Here is a 25,722-nt window from a genome sequence, read left to right on the forward strand (position 1 = left end):
GAAATCTGCTGATGCTGGAATTTCAAGCAACACACAAAAATTGCTGGTGAGAGACCCTTCGTCAGGACTAACTGAAAGAAGAAATAGTTCTCTTCTTTCAGTTAGTCCTGACAAAGGGTCTTGGCCCGAAACATCAATTGTATCTCTTCCTATAGATGCTGCCTGGCCTGCTGCGTTCACCAGCAATTTTTATGTGTGTTGGTTAGTTAATGAAGGTCATTTCCAGAAATTTTAGTTATCAGATGTTCCATGCAGGGCAAGAGTAACAGGCAATAGTTAATCTTTTCAACTTCCTGAACCTTTAATGCCTCTCACAGTAGATCACGGTCAAGTTGGAGGAAAGGGGACATCAACTGGAAGCAGGGTTTTATGCACTACTTTCCATCCTTTCAATGGCAGACAGCAAGTATTTGGAGCCACCAGTTCTCAGATCTATATCTCCTGAGCAGATTTACATTAAAAGCTGAAAATCTAAAATGTTGCTATTTTTAATACACATTTGTACAAATATAGAATGGAAATTTGCCTACTGCAGAATTCTGCTCAATTCTCCTATTACCATGAACAGTAATATAATTAAGGGCTACCATTAGGGATCAAAAGGTAGATTCAAGGTCATTGCACTAGTTAATTGATAAACTATTTTACATAGGAAATGTTCAGAATGTTTCACTTTTTATTAACCCTGCTCCTGCTCCAGGAATTCCACATGAATAAAACCCCTAGCTACCCAAACTGGGGGGGGGGGGGGGGCGGGGGGCAGGGGGCACACACAGGGAGGAGAAAAAGCAATACGAGATTAATTACAAATACAGAGCTAAACTATCCTCCAAGCAGTCTGCTCATGTTCTCCACATGGTTTGGGAAGTGGAAGGATTAATATCATAGCTTTGTTTCTAAGAAGTATTTTAAAAGGGATCTTACAACTTAGTTATTTGAAATATACTACATACTACAGATTTAAAAATCGAAGTCCCACACTGGGTGACAGGAGATAGAACTGTCAATTCTTAGCTTTAGCAAATTGTTACTGTTAACTATTAATATTTTTGTCACATTTACCAAAGCTGTATGGATCTAACTGTGGTCCAGCAACTTCTGCACTCTGGCATATTTTGGATCTGCAGAACAGATCTGTACCAATTAAAGATCAAGATGTACAATTAATATCTGTTATTATCTGTACCTAATTCAATCTACCAGTGCAAATTTCACAATCCAGTTCAAAAGTTTGAAGTACACTAAATCAAAATAGGTTGGATGGCATCTATAACAGGAAAACAGTTAACATTTCAGGTGGAAAACCGTCAGAACTGGGAAAGAGAAAAGTTTCAAGTTGCATAGCAGATGGGGAGGGTTTAATAATAGCTCTCAGGAACTGATTCTCATGTAACCTGTGAAGTGCCCTGTACCTTTCTGTATTAGTTTCTGTAACCTGACATTTTCTGTGGTACAGCATTAGGCAGGTACTTAGAAAGTCAGATTAAAGAGTTTCAACTCGTATTACGAATCTGAATTGAGCATCTGATTTTGAGAAACAAATTAGGAAAGAAAGCAAGAAGCTTTGCCAATAACTAGAAGTTTTGTCAAAGGAGCTGTGTTAAGGTGGAGAGATGAATCTGGGACTAGAAAACTGAAGCCAATGATGGGACAAAGTAGACAGCCTTGAGCTGGAAACATCTGGAGCGGTTTACCATTTGAATCTCAGAGTATTTTGTGAATGCTAATTTGGAGAGATCATTTATTGCTATGTCAAATGAGAAGGCAGTTTCAGAGCTCTGTTATTCTATCAAATGCATTCATTTGTTTGCTTCAGAATCGAAGTCAAAGAATGCAACCTCTCCTGCTGCACGACAGTCTTGTTTTGCTCTAGTTACTAAAACAGTTCTTTATAAGTCCAAGTTCTTAAAAATAAAACTAGTCAAACGAGTGTGCAAGTATAAGAAAAGCACTGGGCCTTTTATGGACTTGTTTATTAAAGAGTTCAGCCATGGGAGATTCATAGTTCAGTGCATTGTGTTCACAATTCCAACTCAAGTTGGCCACTTTAATGACCTTACAATACCTGCCACAAAGTCAAGTAATGCTAGAAGAGTGGCTTCAGAACTTCAATGTGGAAAGGATCCAATAACCTTCAGCTCCCCTTCACCAACACAGCCCTCAGATGGCTATTCAGATGAAAGGTCTTGACCAGAGACCTCCTCAGATGCTGCCTGATGCATTGTGTTTCCCCAGCAGTCTATTTTTAATCACATGGCTGAATCTGCTCTCACACTGAATATCTCGTTTAGTCCCATTTTTTCCCAGATCAGAGGGAACCCATTTAATTCAGTCCAATCCCAATATGGACTGGACTCAGAGCATCCCATTACCCAGCTTTCACTATGACTTACTGGATTGTTGCAAAGACCAATACAGCTCAAGAGCATTTTACCTACCATCTGAACACATTGCAACCTTTGACTCAATATCAAATTTTCCAATGTTAGACAATTCGCTTTAATTGCAACTGAACTGGCAATTTCTACTGCATTATTGATCTGAGATGGGGTCTATTTCAGTCTCGCTCTTCCCCTACCACGCCCCCCCACCAACCCCCATGAAAGCAGCCCAACTGCTAGCCATTCCCACAACACTGCTTTTAGCAATGAATAACAAACGTATCATCACCCTCCATCTGCATTCATTTGACCTGGCCTTGGCCCATCACGGTCCATTTCCATTATGCACCCTCCCCCATCTGCTATGCAACTTGAAACTTGCTTTTCTCTTTCCCAGTTCTGACAGTCTTCCACCTGAAATGTTAACTGTTTTCCTGTTATAGATGCCATCCAACCTATCGAGTACTTCTAACACAATTTCATAGTTATAGCATTTGTAGTTCTTTCATTTTCCACTTCCTGATTGAGTCAGACTAACTCGAGTCCAAAGTGTCACCCAGGAGTGTAACCTGACTACCCAACCTGGACCCAATGGGAACTAACCATTCCTGCGTGAGGTCCAGGTTGGGTAATAAGTAGGTTACAAGTCCTCAAACTTGGGTTGGCTTCTAATTAGCTAGGGACTTAGCTCTATTATGCTTGAATTGTACGCCTCAGACCTACCCCATACAGAGCTCGTTATATTCCACAGTGAAACTGGAGCCTTCCGTCTTTGGTAAAACAGACACCCAGTACAATTGACCACTTGGACAGCTATCTTATTGTGAGCATCCTCTCACAACATACAAAAACTACAGTGAACTGTCAGCTAGGCAGTAAAAGTTACTGGCTGCAATCTACCATCGCTGCAGGGCTTGTGTCCAGAACAAGGATCATTGTGGACACTACCCACCCACAAATTGCCTTTATTAAATGCTCCCTTCTGGAAAGCACTATTAAAATAAAAACTTCACGCCATCATCACAGTTTCTTCTCCCAGGTAGTTAATCTGATCAAGTGTTCTAATGAGTCCTCTCCCCTCTACTTACATTGTAAATACACGAATATCAGCATGTATTCATGCGCGTTTTATTCCATATTTGTCCTTTAACCTCTTATTTACAACATTCTTTACAAGTATTGAATGTTGTTTTGTTGCACACTGCACCCTGACCAACACACAAATTGCTAACACATATACATGGTAAATGTACAGTATATGGTAAATATAGTTAATCCTTGATTTCATAGAATATCACTTGACCATGGCATTTATAAACCAGTACACTGAAAAACCCATGTTTTGCGGCTCTGTCACTGAATAAGCAAATCTGAAGCCAAAGGGGAAATTTGACGTCTGTATAAAGACCACGGAACTATTCTCAAACTCTGCCTTGAACAAGTACTGCACTGCTAGCTTGACGGTTTGGATCAGCTTCTAGCTCATGTTTTATCTCCTCACTGTGGCCCAGAGTTCATACCTACCAAATGCATTCTTGAAGTATATTAAGACGTCTTGTTGACGTTGCAAGTATTTCTTGCACAGTACTCAGAGGTTGAATATCTGTTCTGTTGTACTACTTCCACTTTGAATCCAGCCTGCTCTGCAGCGATTAGTTGGAGAGTGGTTCCACACATCCGTTGGAATCCAGCCAGGCTGCCTCCTTTCACCCATGCTGTTCAACATTTTCCTGGAGCAAATAATGAAGGATGTCTTGGAAGACCATAACCAACCTCAGGTTCACCAATGACATTGATAGGCTGGCAGGAAGTGAAAGTGAATTAGCTAGCCTTGTAAACTGTCCGGATGATACATCTATGTGGCACGGAAACCAGCACAGAGAAAACCAAGCTGATGAAAAACATTGAGGAGCCAATCACGACAAAAATCACAGTTAGTGAAGAAAAATTGTAGACTGTCAAATGGTTCAAGTATCTCGGCGTCATCGTCAACCAAGGAGGATCAAAGCCTGAAGTCCTTGCAAGGACGGCCCAGACAACAGTGACACAGGCTAAGCTAAAACCAATCTGCAGAGACAATAGCATTGCTCTCAAATCCAAGATTGAAACTCCTGCATGCTCTTGTGCTCTCCATCTTCTTGTAAGCATGCGAATCATGGACTTTGACAGCAGAACAGCAAAAGAAGATCCAGGCAGAGGATATGAGATGCTCCAGAAGGCTCCTCAGCATCTCCTATACAGACCACCTCTCAAACGATGAAGTACAACGAACTATCACACGACACAACGAAGATCTACAGTCCACAGTAAAGACGAGGAAACTGAAATGGTATGGCCACATAACAAGATCAAGGGGACTCTCAAAGACCACTTTCAGGGAACGGTGCAGGGGGAAAAAAGGGGGCAGACAACATTGTAGGGTGGACCAGAGACAGTTTTGCCGCAACCCAGGCACGCGCCCACAACCGTGGGAGATGGAAGCAACTGGTGCAGCACTCCTCTGTGCAGCACCCCTAAGGCCCAACCGGGTTACAGAATCTGTAACCGTAACAAAGATCACTCATGTTCAGCCTGTACATGACTACAGTCCACGCTTCAAAACTTCCAAATGCAACATGTACGAAAATTACAATGGTTGTGCTGCTGTTACACAGTTTCAGAATTTTGTAAAACATTACCAACTACAGAGGCAAGTTTAACATCAGAAGTACATGAGAACCGAGAGATTGTAAACATTTTTAACATACAGACAGCATACATGGGGTGTATGGGGTGTCAGGGAGGGGTAGCACCTCTGGTGGGGGAACATATCGCGTCCTTTTTAGGGCGGTTAGTCCACCTTTGGTCCCCACCTGGCATTCAGCTCTCACCTGTGGCTCCCCGTAGCTGTTTGCATGCGACAGTGGCCACACCCCGGGCAACAGCTTTGACAAGCCGGCTAAACCAGGTGAGGGTAGCTGACGGGTCTCAAACCCTCGGTGAGATAGGGAGTTGTCTATGCCAGCATGTGAAGACAGACTCCGGCGGATTGAGCGGACGAGACCAATGGAAGGTCCAACGGTCAAGAAGGCGGTCTCTGCAAGCGTCGTGGAACGTGTAGAGCAGGACAAGACACAGAAGACATCCTGGTCATCCACTGCGCCTAGTCCCATCTCCAGCCGTCTAGACTCTGTCTTGCCACTGGATCCAGATGGGAATTGGGAAGAGAGAGTGAGGCTGACGCTGCGCAACTCTCCCTCACTTAAATCCAAATCACGCGCTAGTCTCGACACCATCATAATGGTGTCGAGGTCCTCATCGACGTCAATGATGGACGAACAACAGACAGCATTGTAATGTGGTCTCCTTTATTCAGAAACTGGGTTGACACCAGTGGTTCTCAAACTTGTGTCACTGCCCCCTTGGCTCCCAGACCACATCCTTAGTACACCCTTCTTTTCCAGCTTTTATACAAGTACAATGATTTTTAAATTACGATGCAATGAAAGAAAATAGGGAACTGCAAATTCAAAGCAGTGATAAACAATCACAAAAGTTATTCAAATTTATTTAAAGCTACAAGTAGTTTAATTACAGTAAAAACAATATTCATCAATTCTAGAGTAGTAGTCCAACTATTCACTACTTCATTGCTTTTTCACATTTCAGTGAGATGGATGGGCTTGGCGCAGTGATATCAGCTTCGCAGCACAAGGCTGTACGTCACTCAAAGCATCTCAGATCCCCATGTCCAGTAGTTTGCAGTCCGTTTTGTTGTTTTGAAAGAAGTTGTAAGCCACTAAATATGATTTTGGAAAGGCATCACTTTTCCCCCACACCCCCAACAGTTCAGAAAGTAGTGGTGGTTGGAGTGTGGATAGGGTTGATCAATTTTACTACTTGGGAAGAGTAACTTGTCAGTCTGGTAGACCTATGTAACCTCCTTCCTGCTGGGACAGAAACAAACAGTCCATGTGCAGGATAGGTGGCATCCTTCATGATGTTATTGGCCCTTTTCCAACACCTTTTGGTACACATGTCCTTGATGGCGAGTAGGCTGGTGCTGATAATGCATTTGGCAATTTTGACTACCCACTATAGAGTCCTCCTGTCTGCCACAGTGCAGTTTCCATATCACGTAGTGATGCAGATTGTTAGAATGCTCTCCTTTGCCCATCTGTAGAATGAAATGAGTACAGATGTGCAAAGTTCAAGTCTCTTCAGCCTCCTCAAAATAGCAGCTTTGGTGAGCATTCCTGATTGTAAAACACATTCTGAGATCATGAAAGGTTATGTGAGATGTGCATTTCCAGGAGTCAAACTGCTTGCTTGAAATTGTTTGGCAAATATAAAGTATAAAGTTTCCACTGATGTACCGCCAATATGAAGGGAAGCGTGAGTACTGCAAGTTTTCCTGAAGTCGTTAAGCATTTCTTTTGTCTTTTTGACATTGAGGAAGAGGTTATTTGCCTGGCACCAGGCCTCAAGTTCTTCCACCACTTCTCTGTAGGCCATCTCATCATCGGTCTTCATGAGCCCCACTGAGTCATCAATGAACGTAAAGTCATTATTCAGATGTTTAGCTTTGCAGTCGCATGTGAACAGGATATACAGAGTACACAGCAGTGGGCTCATCACACAACCCTGGGGACACTTGCGTTGGGGATGTTGGGGAAGAGAGAGCAGTTGCATATCCTGACTGAGGTCTGCTCAATAAGAAATTCAACCCTTCAGCTGCACAGTGGTGTATTTAGTCTGTGAGGAAGAGTTTGTTCATCAAGGTTGGTCAGTGGGACAACAGTCCTGGGTATGTTGGTCAATGTGTCTTCCAAATTCTCAGACATATAATCTATTTGTCTTTAAACAGAGTTGTTGCTGAGCAGAATCACATTTGGTCTGGTGACTCATGCAAAATGGTACTCAAAACTTTGCTTACTGCCGGCAGAATTAGTTTTTCACCAATTGTATGAGGCTTTCCAGATTCAACAGTGGGCAATGAAATGCTGTATGAAGCATATAGGTATTATATATATATGGCACAATTGTGAAGCACAGGATTAATGGTTTATAATAAATAATTCATTTCTTAAATTAAGCCTGTAATCCCTCACTACTGAGCATCTCCCCGTTAGAAACTCCCATTGCCCACTTTGAGACCATGAGCATCTCATCAAATGTTTTGCCCCACTTCAATCTCAACTTCACTTGAGTCAAGTGCTCTCAATACAAGACTTCTTCTATTTGATTCTGTATTAAAGTACAGTATGAAAGAACTTAATGAGACTAGGAGTGATCTGCAGACATTTGCGCTGGAAGACAAGCCATCAACTCTTGGAAATATTTTTAAAAAATATAAACTTGTAAAGTTACATAGTTAATTTATTCAGAGAATTTGCACTGTGCAACTTACTTAGTTTAAAGCTGGTGGAACAATAAGAGGCTAATATAACTCACTGCTGTTTCCCTGGTCACACAGTTCACCAACAACTCACTAGTGGAAGAATGAGTCAGAGGGGTGGGTCACAGAAACTTGCAAAAAGACTGAAACTTCCTGAACTATTTATCCATCAGCTGCTAAGTATTCCCCTGAGGTAAATTGAATGAAATAAAACTACCATTATTAAAGTTGTCTCAGAATACACTTCTGGGTCAAGATGTACTCAAGTCAGTCAACGTAACTGCTTCTAACTTGCAGAATCAAAGACTGGAAAGTGCTTGGTGTTTTCCGAACATTCTTAGAATATTATGACAAATATTTTGAAATAAAATTTTACTAGTTTTGGTGCAAGTAACACAAAGCACAAAAAGCTTTTGAAAATTGAGAAGCAACAGGTTTTTCCTTCCAGAGACAGTTCTACACCCTGGTGCATAGTACTAAACCACAAAGGCAGATTCCTGCCCTAAACCAAGCTTGATCAGAAGTGTTTACTAATAGTAATGGAGCAGGGATCTACTTCCCAACCTCTAAACAAATCATAAAAATTGCTGGGATAATGGGAAAATGAACAACTGCATAAAAGATACAATTGCACAAAAAGAATTACATGGATCAACCCCATATGACAGCCATCCAGGAAATTTCTTGTAGAATTCACAAATCACTACTTAAAATTTGAGACAGAATTTGCTTGCAGTAAAAATTAAATAAATCTTTTCTTCAACTCACTTTAAAATGCAGATTCACAATTACAATTTGGCCCATCTTCCAGGAGTGCCAATCTCTTCAATAATTCATGGGTCATCAGAGATACAAGAAATTCTGAAGATGCTGGAGATCTTGAGCAACACACAAAATGCTAGAGGAACCCAGTTGATCAGGTAGCATTGAGAGGGAAAATAAACAGTCAATGTCTTGGGGTGAGACCCTTCATCAGGAGTCACAATGATGGACTGTGGTCTAAAAAGCTGACTGTTCTTTTCCTTAGATGCTACCCGATCTTAGATGCTACCCGATCTACTGAGTTACCCCGGGGGGTGGGGTGTGTTTGTGTGTGTATATCAAACATTTGTTCTTTCTGTTCACTTCTTCTCCCCCACCCCACACACAGACACCCTAGTACAGTTTGACAAATTCAGGGGAAGTTACTGTAACATTTGAGTGTTATCAAGTGCTCGTACTAATTGATGAAAAACTTAAGATATCACATATGCCCCTCTCCACCTGATTAGCCTTTACTGCCCTGAAGTCAACAGAATTGTTCAAACACCTATGAATTTCATTTTTCAACAAACACCTACAAGAGATTACAAAACACAGCAGTGTAGAGATGGGTCTAGCACAATTGATTGCGCAGAAGCAGCAAGTGGGAGGATAAGAGCTTTATTTTTCAACTGATAGGATGAGAGCTGTTATCCCCATCCTACCCCAACAGTAAAGGTTCAATTATTTATTTTACATATTAAATATGATTTAATTTCATACAACAAATACTGGAAATCCTATCTTGTTGATCAGGTTCAGGAACATTATCCTATAACCATCAGGCTCCTGAACCAATATGGATAACATCACTTTCCTCAAAGCTGAACAGACTCCACAAAAGATGCACTTCAATGACAACCCATACAGTCCGTATTATTTATTAACCTTACCAGTATTTGCACAATTTGTCCTCTTTTGTACATTGGGTGTTTGTCAGTCTTAAGAATGTTTTCTTTTCATAAATTCTATTGTATTTCATTATTTTTCTGTAAATACCTTCAAGATGAATTTCACAGCTTTGTATAGTATACATACTTTGAAAATAACTTCACTTTGAATTTGTAAATTATATTTGCAGGAAGCACAGCAGGGCCCGAGAATGGGGCACAATAAACAAATGATTTGTATCCTACAAACCTGTTTTGGGTGTTTTGGGTGTATGAAAGTAATATAAACTTTGTGTTCCCATCTATCTGCTGCAAGCCTTCCCATTTGAAGGAACAACCAAAATTGTGCAGGATCTCCGTGCACTTTGGATCCGAATGTTTTCCTAACAATGTTTCAAAGCATTAGATTAGATTATGAGGATACGCAGTCCTCTTTTATTGTCATTTAATAATGCATGCATTAAAAAATGATATAATGTTTCTCCAGACTGATATCACAGGAACACATGACAAACCGACTGAAAAACTGACAAAAACCACATAATTATAACATACAGTTACAACAGTGCAAAGCAATACCGTAATTTGATAGAGAACAGACCATGGGCACGGTAAAAAAATCTCAAAGTCTCTCGAAAGTCCCATCATCTCACGCAGACGGTGAACCTCCAGCACCGCAAACTTGCTGATACAGCATCCTGCAAGCATCCAACCACAGTCCGACTCAGAGTCTGTCCAAAAACTCCAAGCCTCTGATCAGCTCTCCGACACCGAGCACCATCTCTGCCAAGTGCTTCGACCCCGGCCCCAGCCGCCAGCAGTAGGCAAAGCCGAGGATTTGGGGCCTTCCCCTCCAGAGATTCTCGATCGCACAGTAGCAGCGGCAGCGAAGCGGGCAATTCAGAAGTTTCTCCAGGTGTTCCTCTGTGCTTCTCACGGCTGTCTCCATCAAATCAGGATTGTGCATGGCCCCTGGTTACACATACGATATTCATTCGGAACGGCCGCGAGCGCTGCGTTGCGCCACCATCTTCTCCTCCCTCATTAATACAGAGATTCAGCAGATACTGGAAATCTTGGGCAACAGAAAAAACACAAAATGCTGGGGGAACTCGGACAACATCCATGGAAGGAGTGCAAGCTGACAGGTGATAGGTGAGACTGTGAGGAGGAATGCTTGTGGATGTCAGTGGCAAGGCTAGGATTTTTTTTGAACCACTTCATTTTTCAATTCCCTCAAAAACAAAATTCAAAAAAATTATGGGGCTAGAGTCACATTCAGGCTACATCCTCATAATTACAAAACAAAAGGCAATTCCTCAAAAAAGCTGGCATCCATCATTAAGGACCCCCATCACCAAAGACCCGCTTTCTGTATCATTGCTACAATCAGGGAGGAGGTACAGAAGCTTGATGACACATACTCAAACGTTTTTGGAACAGCTTCTTCCCCTCTGCCAGATTTCTGAACAATGAACCCATCAACACTACCTCACTAATTTTTTCTATTTCTTATTGCAATACATAACACTATAAATTACAATGGACTGCTGCTGCAAATCAAAAATTTCAGACACTGAAATTAAAGCCAATTCAGATTCTAGTTGTGTTTCTTGCAAGTGCCTCAAACAAGCCATTGACAATATTTAAAAAAAAACTGAAATTTAAATTCTCCCGCTGCCAAACTAGGATTGAGCTGTTATCACCATGCCAATAGCAGAGGTTGAGTAACAGTCCAGTAACAAACTTCACGTCACAGCACCATTCACATACAAAATCTAAATAGTCAGCAAGTACAATGCTCAAAGATAACTGGAATGCGGAGTTTCATTAAGATTGGGAGTGGGGTGGGGCGCCAAGTTAAAGAAAAAGCAAATGGTTTGTCTAACTTGTGATTAATTTCAAAAAGTGACGACCGTAACAGTGATGCAACAAAGGAACATGAACATGTACAGGCAATTTCACAACACAAATTTAACAACACTAAATAGAAATTAGTGAGAGAATAATGTAATCCAGCTTTCTTCAACAAACCCAGCCGTGCAAGGCAAGTAGAAGAGGAAAGGGCAAAGACCCAAATCTCAAAGTAGTAAGAGGAACAAGAACACAAAGAAGTGTTCCCTGGCAGTACACAAGCAGTTGGGAGCTTTGCACTCCAGTTTGTAAGTGTCTAAACATCTAAAGCTCACTCACTCCACCTCAAACAGTTTGAGTTTATCTGTTTTCCCTCTGCTGCATCCCCTGCAATTCAACAGGAAGCAAGACAGAACTTGTCAATATATGGAATATCCTTAGTGAAAACTAATACTAACTTAGTCATCTTGCTTGATAACAGGGCAGGTGCAGGCTCCCCACAAGATATAGGCTCTCTTCAGGCATTCATCCAGAATTAAAACATGCAGCTCAGCAAGATCTTTTAGTCTCACAGATTGAGTTAACAGCTCTGAAGTCTAGGGGCTGAACATCCAAAATTTAAGCCTCTTACTAACACAACATACATAAAACAGAGTACGTTGACCCTTTGACACAGAGCCCCTTTCTTGGAATAAATACCAGGAGGAAACCTCCCTCAACTCCAAACCAGTTACATTTTCCACTACATACACCTAGCTTGGGTTTTTCCTTTACTACATCACCTCCCTTCAGATCTCAAAAGAACCAATGCTCAGTGCAACAAAAACGTGGTACTTAATACAAATGCTAACCATTTTTTAAAAATCATTTACAACCTTTTGCAAGTTACACAACATGGCTATTAGTCAGTTCTAAAAGCAGTCTGTTCCCAAAAGCATATTCAAAGTAGAACAGAAATAGGTATCAAAGAAATAGGTAAAAGCAGCCACTTACTTTACATTTTCCTGAAATACAATGCATAATTCCCTAGCCAACTCCTGTACCCCCAGCAGAACACTTAACACACAGTGACAGTGTTCAAGAGAGGAACTACATCCAGCAATAGTCCCCACCTTTACATGCATGTACTCCCTGGAAGTTACACAAAACTCAGCAAATAATAATCTTTAGTAGGTTTCAATAAGTACATTTAATGTCAGAGAAATGTATACAATATACATCCTGAAATTCTTTTTCTTTGCAACCAACCACAAAAACACAGGAGTGCCCCAAAGAATGAATGAGTTAAATGTTAGAACCCCAAAGACCCAGCTCCCCCCTCCCATGCATAATCAGCAGCAAAGCAACGATCTCTCCTCCCCCACCAGCAAAAAAAGCATCTGCACCTTCCACTGAGCACTCAAGCGTGCAACAAAGCATCAATAAAGACACAGACTTGCAGTACCCCAAAGATTATTCGTTCACCTGGTAATTCGACATACCACAGGCTCTGTCTCTCCCTAATAAGGAAAAAGAGGTGCCCCCGTTTCACAGCAAGAGGGGAAACATAACAAAATAACTCACTGATTTATGGTGTTAAAAGTCTGTTGTGTCGCTTGCTTTTTTTTTTAAAAAAGCTCTATGCCCAAAGATCTCAGGTCTCTGGGCACACAGCTAGCAGCCAGCTCGCTGCTTTCGATCTTTCGTCTCCCACAAAGCACCAGAGACCGGCATCGACCTCCGGTACACCTACCTCCAGAGCTATGAAAATCCAGCACCCTAAAGGCATGCTATTCAAGAGTAAACAACAAAACAAACTAGGCAACAAGTTATGATTGTTTATTAAATGAAAACTAATTCCAATCATTTGGACCCTCAAAGTTGTCTTAGCTGGAGGAAGTAGTGGGGGTAAGTTCCTACTGTCTATTAAATGCTCCCAATGACAGTGTCTCTCAAGTGGCCTGTGACAACCAAGTCCAGATCCTGGCCTTCATATGTGACTTAATTACTAAACCCGACAGAACAATTTCTACTGACAGAAGAGGCAAACGTGGGTTATTATTGGCACCTTAAAACCAGTTGCTTCAGGTGGATGGGGATCATCAGCTGTGGAGAAGTGAAGCCCTAATTTCAAAACCTCCACTGCCTTGCAGCTTTACACACTCATGGGGAAGGTTTCAGGAGTAAACCTCAAGGAAAACTCCAGAGCTGCAGTTCTACATTGAGTTTAATGCTGTCTTCAACACCACTGATGCCAACTGTATCTGCCCTTCCTTTGGATTTATCAGCTGCGTAGAGAGACAGAGAGACAGAGAGACAGAGAGACAGAGAGACAGAGAGACAGAGAGACAGAGAGACAGAGAGACAGAGAGACAGAGAGACAGAGAGACAGAGAGACAGAGAGACAGAGAGACAGAGAGACAGAGAGACAGAGAGACAGAGAGACAGCGTCTGCTGCATGGGCAACAACTTGCTCTCCATAAGTTACTGCCTGGTTTGTGCAGCACATTGACAGTGAGGATACAATATCCATGGCTGACCCCACCAGAGGGCCTCATGAAGATCACATTTTTTTTTATTGTTACTTGACTTCTAACCCTAATAGTTCAGCTACTGCCAGAAACCAAACAAATCCATTTACTAAAACTCACAGAAGACCACTACCTAAACTTCAAGAACCATGGTGGCTTGCACATGCAGTGATCTACAGGCATGCAGAATGATCAATCTCGAAAAGTGATCTGTAACAGCCAGGGATCATGGCAAGACACAAACACTTCTATTCAAACACTTCTTTAGTTCAAAGCTGTGTTAAAATCTCCATCTGTGCTGTTCCAAAGCCCAATGGTCCCTTCTTTCAGATCTATTAAATAAGCCAGCACAAATAGCCTTGAAATTGTAGTGGAAAACAGATAGAGCCAAACACTGCACAGAAGAGCTTGTATGCAATCAAAGGACTCAGCCCATTATTTAGCCAATATGCAATCCTCAACAACGAAGGCACTTAAAACACTTTGAACCAAGGGATCTTAGCAAACTATAGCCCACCTTTTGTTTACTCTTGTTATTCATTACTCCACCACCCTACTGATCTTAGATTAACACGGTCAGCATTTAGTAACCAATCATACTCATCCTCAAAAATATACTTTGTTCATAATATCTCAAGTCACTTTTTATTGTCATTTCAACCATAACTGCTGGTACAGAACATAGTAAAAATGAGACGTTTTCCAGGACCATGGTGCTATATGAAACAATACAAAAACTACACTGAACTACAGACCTATCCAGGACTGCATAAAGTGCACAAAACAGTGCAGGCACTACAATAAATAATAAACAGGATAGTAGGCACAGTAGAGGGTATAGTAGGTTGGTGTCAAGCCAGGCTACATTCAATCTCTACATTCAATGTACCACCAATTCAATGCATTCTCTTACAACTGCTCCAGAATTGGGTTCCTTGCTAAGTCATCTTAAGAGATTCAAGAAATGTCCATCTTACTGAGTATCAGACACGTTTAATATTACCGGCACATGTCATGGAATAACTTTGCAGCAGCACAATGCAATACATGACACAGAAACTGAAAACCTACAGCACAATACAGGCCTTTTGGCCCACAGAGTTGTGCCGAACATGTCCCTACCTCAGCAATTACTAGGCTTACCTATAGCCCTCTATTTTTCTAAGCTCCATGTACCTATGCTTATTGTATCCACCTCTACCACCGTTGCCGGCAGCCCATTCAATGCACTCATCACTGAATAAAAAAAATTACCCCGACATCTCTTCTGTACCTACTCCCCAGCACCTTAAACCTGTGTCTTCTTGTGGCAACCATTTCAGCCCTGGGAAAAGGCCTCTGACTATCCACAAGATCAATGCCTCTCATCATCTTATACACCTCTATCAGGTCACCTCTCGTCCTCTGTTGCTCCAGGGAGAAAAGGCCGAGTTCACTCAACCTATTCTCATAAGGCATGCTTCCCAATCCAAGCAATATGCTTGTAAATCACCTCTGCACCTATATATATGTGTTCATGGGTTCAATGAACATTTAGAAATCAAATGGCAGAGGGGAAGAAGCTGTTCCCAAATCGCTGAGTGTGTGCCTTCAGGCTTCTGCACCTCCTTCCTGATGGTAACAATGGAAAGACTTGTTCTGGGTGGTGGGGGTCCTTAATGATAGATGCTGTCTTTTTGAGGCACTACTCCTTGAATACTATGGAGGCTTGTACCCATGATGGAGCTGACTGATTTTACAACTCTGCAGCTTACTTCGATCCTGTGCAGTAGGCCCCCTCAACCCCATACCAGACAATGATGCAGCCATTCAGAATGCTCTCCACTGTACATCTGCAGAAATTTTAGTATTTTAGGTGATATGCCAGTCTGGGCAAGAATGGCAGAATCCATGTTCAATATACATTGGCAAATTCACTGGTTTGTGGTAATCGATACCAAGATTGATTGCTGTTTTTAAAAAAAAAAAATCACATTAAATTTAAATTCCACAGGAGAATTTGAATTTGTTTCCACAGCACTCTGGGTTACTCTTCCCCCTTCTATTCCAGTCCTGACGAAGGGTCTCACACCAAAACATTGACTATTTCTTTCCACAGACTCTGCCTGAGCTGCCGAGTTCCTCCAGCATTTCATGTGTGTTACACTGGATTTCCAGCATCTGCAGAATTTCTTATCTTCGAGGTTACTTGCCTGAAAATTACTGTGTTCCCAATATACCATATTTAAAAATAAAAGCATTTCTAGCGTGATTGAGTTTTTCCTGTGCAACTTGCCATTTGGACATTCATTTTTAGCAAACAGGAACTGAGAGAGCCATGACTAATTATGCTGTTTCCTGGACAGAAATCTCTCCCCATATCAAACTTCTTCCCTTTCTCAACTATAGCATCTCTCAGGACAGGGAAAGCTGGAGAAGATGCAGATGCACAAATCAAAATGAAAGGATCACAGGTTAATAAAGAGAATGGCATATGCCCGCTGACTTTCACTTTTTCCCCAGTTTAAATTTAGTTTCTGAAAGACCAGCAACCTTTATTTGGGATGTACACTGCTATACGAGGACAGCAGATCAAAGTTTGTATGGGCTACAGTTTTACTGTCAGGAGGGGAGTGTCAATAATCCAGCAATGGTACAAGACAGTGCATCCATTTTGTAATATTGTGTTACAATGTGTTAATGTTGTGTTACAATGTTACTACAATGTGTTCATTGGCCAGTGGGCACCAAGCTGTACATCCAGATGATCTGCTCCCAGCCCTTTACCGGAAAATTCCTCATACATATATTCTTGTTTCTATAAACACTGCACTATTGTCTTTAAACACTCATTCAATTTGCCTTCCCAAAATGTTCAGTGGCCTCTAATTCAAAGTTCAAGGTAAACTTATTATCAAAGTATGTATATATCACCCCAAGGTTAATTTTCTTGCAGGCTTTCAGAGTGGAACAAAATACAATAGAATCAATGAAAAACTATATGCAAAAGGCAAACTGCAACTACAAAACAAACAGATAAATAATAGTGAACACACGAGTTGTAGAGTCCTTGAAAGGAGAGTCCGTAGGTCATGGAATCAGTTCAGTGTTGAGATGAGTGAAGTTATTTATGTTGGTTCAGGATCCTGATGGTCAGTCACAAAATCCATAATCTTAATCTTGCTGCTTATCTCAATGCTTTGGTACAAGATGTTTTTCTCCTTGCTCCATCTACCATCACAGCACACCATAAGTACAATCTTCCTGTTGCCCTACACTACAAGACCCCTCCCCACACACCCTGTCCCCATAACATGGGGATAGTTTCAGAATTATTGTCGTTTTCCCAATCCCAGTGAACCAACATCTAATGGCACTAATGTAACTGACTAACACAAAGCCCAAAAGACCTGATGTAGGAACCATATATAGCCATGTTAAAACAGCAGGTCACAAACAACCAAACTTCAGTTAGCTTTTTGTCATCTTATCCCTTCCTTTCCCTTCTAGTCCTGATGAAGGGTCTCAGCCAAAAACATTTATACTGTTCTTTTCCATAGATGCTGCATGACCTGCTGAGACCCTCCAGCATTTTGTGCGAGTTACTCTGGATTTCCAGCAGAATATCTCGTGTTCAGCTAGCTTTATAGCAGCCTCCATTTCCTCACTGGCAGACTCCAGTTCGCAGGGATAGGCGACAACATTTCCTCCACAATCACCATCAGCAAGGGTGCACCATAGCGCTGTGTGCCTAGCCCCCTGCTCTACTGGCTTAATAATTATGATTGTGTGGCCAAGTGCAGTTCCAATAACGATAACACCACAGTTGTGGGCTGAACCAAAGGTGATGAATCGACGTACTGTATAGGCGGGAGTTTGAAAAAAAATGGAGCAACAACAGAGTCAGCAAAACCAAACAGCTGATTATTGATGACAGGAGAAAGAAGCCAGAGGTCATAAGCCAATCTTCTTTAGGGTAATAAAGATGGAGATGGTCAGTAGCTTTAAATTCCTCAGCAGTAATAGAGTATCTGTCCTGGCACCAGCATGTTTCGTCTTCAGATGTTTTGTTTTCACAGAGAAAACATCTGAACTGGCACGGATAACTTCACTCACCATAACTGTGAACTGAGTTTATAAGCTACAGGCTCTAGTACTCTTTCCAGCTCATGTTCTCAGTATTATTTTTATTTGCACAGCGTCTTATTTTGCACATTGATTATTTGCACTTTGTGTAAAATTCTATACCATTTCTTTTTTCCCCTGTAAATGACAGAAGAAAGTGAATGAAGGTGGCATCGACATTGTCATGTCGTAAGACACTGGAGATCATCATGACCATGTCGGTTCTTGCCAAATTTTTCTTTATACACAGAATGGTTTGCCATTGTCTTCTTCTCGGCAGTGTCTTTGCAAGATGGGTAATCCCAGCCATTATCAATACTCTTCAGAGATAGACTACCTGGGATCAGTGGTCACATAACCAGGACTTGTAATATGCACTGGCTGCTTATACAACCATCCACCAACTGCTCCCATTGGGGGGGCTAAGCCAGTGCTACACCTTGCCCAAGGGTGACCTGCAGGCAGCACCTTACATCTCCTTTGTTAGAGACGTACTTTCACACTGGCACCTGCAAAGGTGGTATATAGTTATATATACATACACACACTTTTATAATAAATTTACTTTAAAGATTGATGTACCAGTTATAGGATCATTGTCAAGATAGTTGCATGGATACTGCAAGTGACAGCCAATCTATGTGATTCAGATCTACTACATTTGTATTAACAATCAAAAAAACCTCAGGAAACACTGGGGGCACCCTGCAAGCATCACTACACATTCTGGAGACAATACAGCATGCCCACAATGTTCAACAGAACTTCATGAAACAAGCAAAGCAAAACAAGCCTTATGACCCAAACTCAAACAAGACCTTTGCTTAATCCAGTGACGTTGAAACAATTGAAGCAGAGTATCAGTAACTTCTAAAGTCAGAGCACCACCCACAAAGGACAGATGTTTGCACATCTATATTCATGTCATTCTACAGATGTGCAGTAAATAGTATCTTAAGAAGCCGTATCATTGCTTGGTACGGAAACTGCACTGCAGAGGACAGGAAGACTCAATGTGTAGTGAAAACTGCCCAATGCATCACCAGCACCAGCCTACCCACCATCAAGGACATACAAAGAAAGGAGCCAGAAGAGGACCAGTAATATCATGTAGGATCCCACATACCCTGCTCAAGGACTGTTTGAGCCACTCCCATCAGAGAGAAGGCTATGTAGCATCCATGCCAGGACCTCTAGCCTCAAAAACAGTTACCTTCCTTCCAGCATTAAGACTGATCAACACCCCCACTACTTTATTATTTCCTAACAGTTACCTTATGTACAGCCTAGTTTCACTTTATGCACATACAATTAATGTATACAAGCTATTTTTTGCATTTATATTTATTGTTTTTTAAATAGTGTTCTCATCTTGTGTTTTTTTTTGTGATGCATCAGATCTGAAATAGCAATTATTTCATTCTTGCACTTGTGTACAGAAAATGACATCAAACAATCTTAATATTAGAGGTTTTCTGTACTGTATTTGTTCAGCACACCTACCCTCTTTAGCAGAATTAAGGCTCACTCCACTAGTTTTGCTCAAAGCATTACTTGCCATTGGTCTCTATGAATGCTTATTAGTTAACATATGTTTCACATATTAAGCAATTCAAAGTGGCCTCTCATCACCCAACCATGCATTAAAATAGCCAGTGAATGTAGACATCAAGGATGGGCTGGAAAGAGAGCCATTTTACTTTTGCTAACATGAAGGTACAATTGAATTGGATACTCAATCATAAATAGCCTAATGTTATTATGATGTTATGACATTAATAACGCTAGATACAACACGACGAAATGTTTCTCCGAAAACACTGGCAGATATTTCTTCCCTTCCTTGCAAAAGAACAAGACGCCCGACTATAGAATAAAATCAGGCCTACTGGGTATTTTCTTTTCAGTCACCCTTTCCTTGGAGTTTCTTCCTGCCCATCAAAAGCTGTTTATTCCATTGGCAAACAATCCCGTTGGACCATGCAGATGGCTTATTAAACCAGTCAACCTGCACATGCCAGCAGATCAGAGTTAGCAAGCGAGAAGCCTGCTTCAGGCAGTGAGAAATCTCAGAGCTTGTATTAGATCAGTTTGTTGGGAAGCTGTCGAATTTACAGACTACCTGAAGCAATCTTAAAATTTTATGAAAGTAAGATCCAAACTGATACACAATTTGTTTTAAAATTCCATGATTAAACAAGAAGCCTGTCACATTCTCTCTCAAGTGATGACCAACCAATGGACTTACCCAGGGTTTCCCCTTGCTTGAAACAGCATAAAACAGTACAATAGAGACAGGCCTTTCAGCCCACAATGTTGTGCCAAACCAATTAAATTAGTAATCAAATGGCTAACTAAACTAATTTCTTCTACCTACACAATGACCATATCGCTTTCTTTTCCTCTCATTCATTTGCCTGACTAAACAGCCCTTAAAATTTACTAATGTTTCTACTTCTACCTCTACCTCCACCCCCGATGAGACATTCCATGCACCCATCACTGTGTATAGCGGTCTTTCTAAATTTAGTTATCCTCTGTTGATGAGACAGTACAGAAACAGACATTTAAGATTTAACACTGGGCTCCGGAGAGTTAGTAGAATGCCTTACCAGAAACAGCTGTGCGAATAGAATCCTTTAAAAATTTTTTTTTAAAAAGCATAAACAAATTTGAAAAGAAAATTGCAAGTCATGGGGTAGGACCTAGCAGATAAGGACGAATGGTCTTTGCTGAATAATGCAATAATTGGGGAGAGGGATGGTCAAGAATCATCTTTCTCCCTAGTGTTATAAAATGCCATGTCATAATCATTTCAGGAACTGCATTGCCGCGTAGCAGTTAGCAAGACGCGATTACAGCTCCGGGCATTGAGCTTGGAGTTCAATTCGGGCGCTGTTCAGTAAAAGTCACTGTGCTATATGTGGATTTTCCCCAAGTGCTCTGGCTTCCTCCCACAGTCCCAAGATGTACCAAAGTAGGTTAATTGGTCATTGTCAAACATGAGAAAAATCTGCAGATGCTAGAAATCCAAAGCAACACACAAAATGCTGGAGGAACTCAGCAGGCCAGGCAGCATCTATGGAAAACAGTGAACGGTCAACATTTTGGGTTGGGACCCTTCTTCAGGTAAATTGTCCCATGTTTAGGTTAGGGTTAAATCAGGGTTATGGGGCAGTGTCACTCGGAGGGCTGGAAAGGCCTACCCTGCACTGTATTGCTAAATTATATAATAATAAATATACACCTGAAGATATTGTCCACAATGACTAAACACATCTATAATGTTAGATTTCAGTTATTCAGTGGCAGCAACTAACTGGTTATTCAAAAGCAAAAAAAAAAATCATTAACAGAATGAATGTTTAAAATCAGGTCTAAATGTTCACCTTTATATGTGCAGAATTAAGTTTAAATCTATATATTCATTTATACTTTTGCATGTGTACCAATCTACAATTAAGGCACTAGAATTTTTTCCAGAACAATTCTTCAAAAAGCACCTCCATGGCCAAACAGATGTTTTACAACAAATGCAGGTAGTCTGATTTGATGCTGGATTCTCAGGGGCAGAAGGGGTAAACACAGCATCAAAGTCAGATGTTCAGTAAACTGAGGGTCAATGGCTCTCAGCACAACCATTGGGGTGCTGTGAAAGAGATTGTAAATCCTCACTCATCCTCTGAGTGATTACTGGGCAAGAAGGCAACACTTAGTTCAGTCAGTCTGGCTGCACACAAAAGCAATTTAGGTGGTCCTGATAGTGCACAAAATTTTATTTTAATCTCCTTACCCAGCTCCCTTTTGAATACAATTTAATCTGCTTCCAATTTCACCTGGCACACTTACCTGGATTCAACTACTATTTAAAAGACCCTTGTGTCACCTCTAGTTCTTGACCTCATCATCTATGGGAACAGTTTCACTATTGTTTTTAAATACCTTGGACAAGCAATCTTATATTCCAAGGGGACTCTTGCCTTCTGCAGTCTATCTACAGGGTTCCGCACACCTCCAATCATTTTAGTAACAACTGCAACTTCTCCGAAATCTTGGACCTATTTCTTGAAGTGTGGTGTCCAGAACAGAGCGTAATATCAATCTGCACAGAACATTAACCACGGTCCCATCCACAGCAAGGAACCCTTCTCATCCGTTACCCTCACCTTAATTTTTTTTAACTTCAATAGTACTAGAGAAATAAAGGCCAAATAAAAATAGAAGCCAAAACAAGAAACCCAAGATCCAAGGAAAATGATTCAGAATCAGACTGCAACATGTACATTAATTGCATGCTTTGTCTAATGACAAGAGGCACATGAAATTTACTCCTGTCTCCAGTATCCCAGATCACAGCATGGTGAATAATGAATCCCAAACTCAAATAATAAATATTGTTCAATGAGTGGAAAGGAACAACCCGTTTTGGTGGTCCCCAATGTTAGCTTTCCACCATGGAAGGAGACAAACTGGAACTGAAGCAACACACGTGCTGGAAGAACTCAGCAAGTCAAATTGCTCTAGATTCTAGCACTTACAGTCCACAAGACACAGGTGCAGAATTAGGCTTTTAGGCCCATAGGTCTGCTCTGCCATTCCATCAAGGCTGTTTTATGACCATTCTTGCCTTCTCCCAATACCCTTACTAATCAAGAACCTATCAACCTCACCTTTTATATACCCAATAACTTGGACTCCAAAGTCCTCTGCTTCTCCAAATAGAACTGAAGGTCTGGAATGATGAGAGATGCACACACTTTGCTTGGGAATGCGATTGTTCGTCCTCTAAATCCCAAGCAATATTTCCAATTTGTATCAATGGATGATTTTTTTCCCCCTTGTGTAAGAATTCCAGACTGACTGATATTGAATCAACCCTGTCCATGCCAAAACTGTTTCCTTTCCTCTCCCCAAAAGCCAACCTTTAGAACTTAACTGCATAATACACTGATACTTCACTTAGTAGTGACAAAGCATTCCCATAAACTAGAATGCTAATTGAACCAGCTCTAAACAGGGTCATTACATACCACAATTTCATTGGCTGTGTGCCAATGATGCAATGCACTCTAACACAGCAAATGCATACAACACCAATACCTTCAGCAAGCTGGCTTCTGTCCCCTTTCTTTCCAGTCTTGATGAGGGCCCTCCACCCAAAACGTTGACTGCTTTTTCCCCTTCATAGACATTGTCTGACCTGCTGAGTTCCTCCAACATTTTGAGAGAGTTGTTCTGGATTTCCAGCATCCGCAGAATCACTTGTGCTTAACTTTTGTCTCTCCCCCCCCCCCCCATTAAACTATGTGGGTAAATGATTTACCGCTCTAAGGGTACTATAATGAGTCAAACTCTAGAGGGTAGTGCAAAGGAGGGTACTGTATATTTCTTCCAAGGGCTCAAACTGAGAACAAATTCACTGGAGAGAGAGAAAAGGAGACATCAAAACAGCATCTAAGGGAATTTAAATGAACTCTAAGTGAAGAGCTGTTAAATCAGTCAAAGTTGTAACTACATAAACACTGCAAAATTAAAACAGCTGACTTACAAAGTTGAAAAAAATCATTGCGCTCTGAAGGCTTTATAAACTGTTCATATTCCACTTTCACAATATATGTCATCTTTTGGAAACCCTTGCGTACAGTTCACACGTCCTTGCAAATGTAACTTATATATTTGTCATTTTTTTTTGCATCACTGGATAGGCCCAGTAAAATGACATTGCATTTGCAAAAATAAGATTGTTAAACAAACACCTGCCAGTGGACCTCAGGGACCTCTTGTATGAATTGTACATAATTACACCCCAAACAAATCAGTTTAAGGAAGCCTGGAGGCCAACAACTCAGACATTGTCGCACTGTTACCATGCAAAGGAAACTGGATTACTGACTCATCATCTAAATCAGCTTTTGGAACCGTGCACAAGTTCACCTGTTATGCAACCACCATAAAAGGGTAACTTTTGTGCAAGACTGATGAGGAGCTCAATAAAAGTTACATGAATGCCTCGAGGTTGCTTAGACACAAGAATTACAGTCAGGCGAACTTGGCAAATACAAGGAAGAAATAGAACACATACAATGTACAATTTTCTCTCACTTTAGAGATAGAGTCAGAGAACTACAACACAGAAACAGGCCCTTCAGACTATCCAGTCAGTGCCAAATCATTATTCTACAGGGTGCTATCAACCTGCGGTCCATACCCCTCCCATCTATGTTCTTCTCCAAACTTCTGAAATCAACCCCGCATCCACCACTTCTGCTGGCAGCTCATTCCACTCTCACCATCTGAGTGAAGATCCCCCTCAGATTCCCATTAAATATTTCACCTTTCACCTTAATCTATGACCGCTGGTTCTAGTCTCACCCAACCTCAGTAGAAAAGCCTGCTTGCATTTAAGTACACTTTAAAAATCGTTACACTCAATCACATGAGTATTAACCTCTGATAGAGTACTAACTGGGAATATTTCCCATCTCCAAAGATCAAATTGCCCATTGTAAACTGGCTGAACACATACCAGAAGATCCAGCAATAGTCCTGGCTGAGCTGTGCCATTGGAACTCCTGAAGCAACATCAGCAAACCAGAACTTGCTCGCTGATACTGTTCATACAGCAAGATGCCCAAAACACATTACCTCAGTAAATACACTATTCTGACAGTAACGTAGTAAATAAGACAGCCTATATACGTGTATGCAACAAGCTCACACTAAAAGTAATGTGATGGCCCATTTATCTGTTCTCTTAAGGAAAACTGTGCTGATTGAAAGGCAAATATTACTCAAATATCCTCCCACTGAACCAGACGATCATTACAACAACTTCAGGCCAGACCATGTTTAGTTTTAACTCATTGAGAAGCAGTACAGTCCTCATCAGCCTAAATTTCTGTACGCTTAGCCTTCAGTAGGACTTCACAGGTTAGCATAATACTTAACAGTGCCCGAGTTCAGGGTTCAATTCCCACCACTGCCTGTAAGGAGCTTGTGTGATCTTCCCGTAGGTTTCCTTCAAGGAGATTCTACACACTCCTTACAGATAGCAGAGGGAATTGAACCCCTATTTCCTCCCACATTCCAACCACATACGGTTTCAGATTACAAAATGTATAACCTATCCTTATGCTATATACCCAGCATACTGTTAGAGTGTGCCCATTAATGCATTGTACGTTTTGACATACATGTGACAAATAAACCTAATCTCGTTATCTCTAATTTTAAACAAAGACAAGAATGCCAGCAATTGAACTATGACTCCCACTTTAGACAATCATCATCAAATGATAGTCCTGGCTAATGAATCAGAACTGGGGCTAGCAAGGAAAAAGCGGGAAAGAATCTAATATGGGAGTGCAAGTGTAACCCGGATCTTAAATCCTTCTACAAAAACACTCAGTGGTTAGTGCAACTAGGAATACAGAAGCCCATTCTATTTTATTTTGAACTGAAGATTGTGCCCCAAGCTATCTGAAGTTACTTTATTGTGGGAAAATGCTCAAGTGCCACTGGCTAGGGACCAGATGAGCATCACAAAAGGAAGTCCATTACTTAATACATGCTGCTAAAAGCTATTTAATGCCAAGTTACCTATACAGAGCTTGTTAATGGCTCCTTAAATTATATCTACTATTCAAACTAGCCCAGTAGCATTTTAGTGGCAACTCAACAAAAGTATCAAACCACAGTAATTTCAAGTAAAGATTTCAAACCCACACCAGTTACAAACCAGCAAATGCATTTTCACAATTACGAGTCTCACTGGATCCAAGTCATTCCTCATGCATGCTGCTTCA

General features: G+C 41.1%; 1 protein-coding gene across 4 annotated transcripts in view; it reads right to left on the reverse strand.

Moving 5' to 3' along the window:
• LOC140191055 (zinc finger SWIM domain-containing protein 5-like) overlaps nt 1-25,722 on the reverse strand; it is a 171,751-nt gene that overhangs the window by 72,499 nt on the left and 73,530 nt on the right. The gene's annotated exons all lie outside the window — the stretch shown is intronic.

Source organism: Mobula birostris, chromosome 32, assembly GCF_030028105.1.
Source record: "Mobula birostris isolate sMobBir1 chromosome 32, sMobBir1.hap1, whole genome shotgun sequence".
Classification (NCBI taxonomy): Eukaryota; Metazoa; Chordata; class Chondrichthyes; order Myliobatiformes; family Myliobatidae; genus Mobula; species Mobula birostris.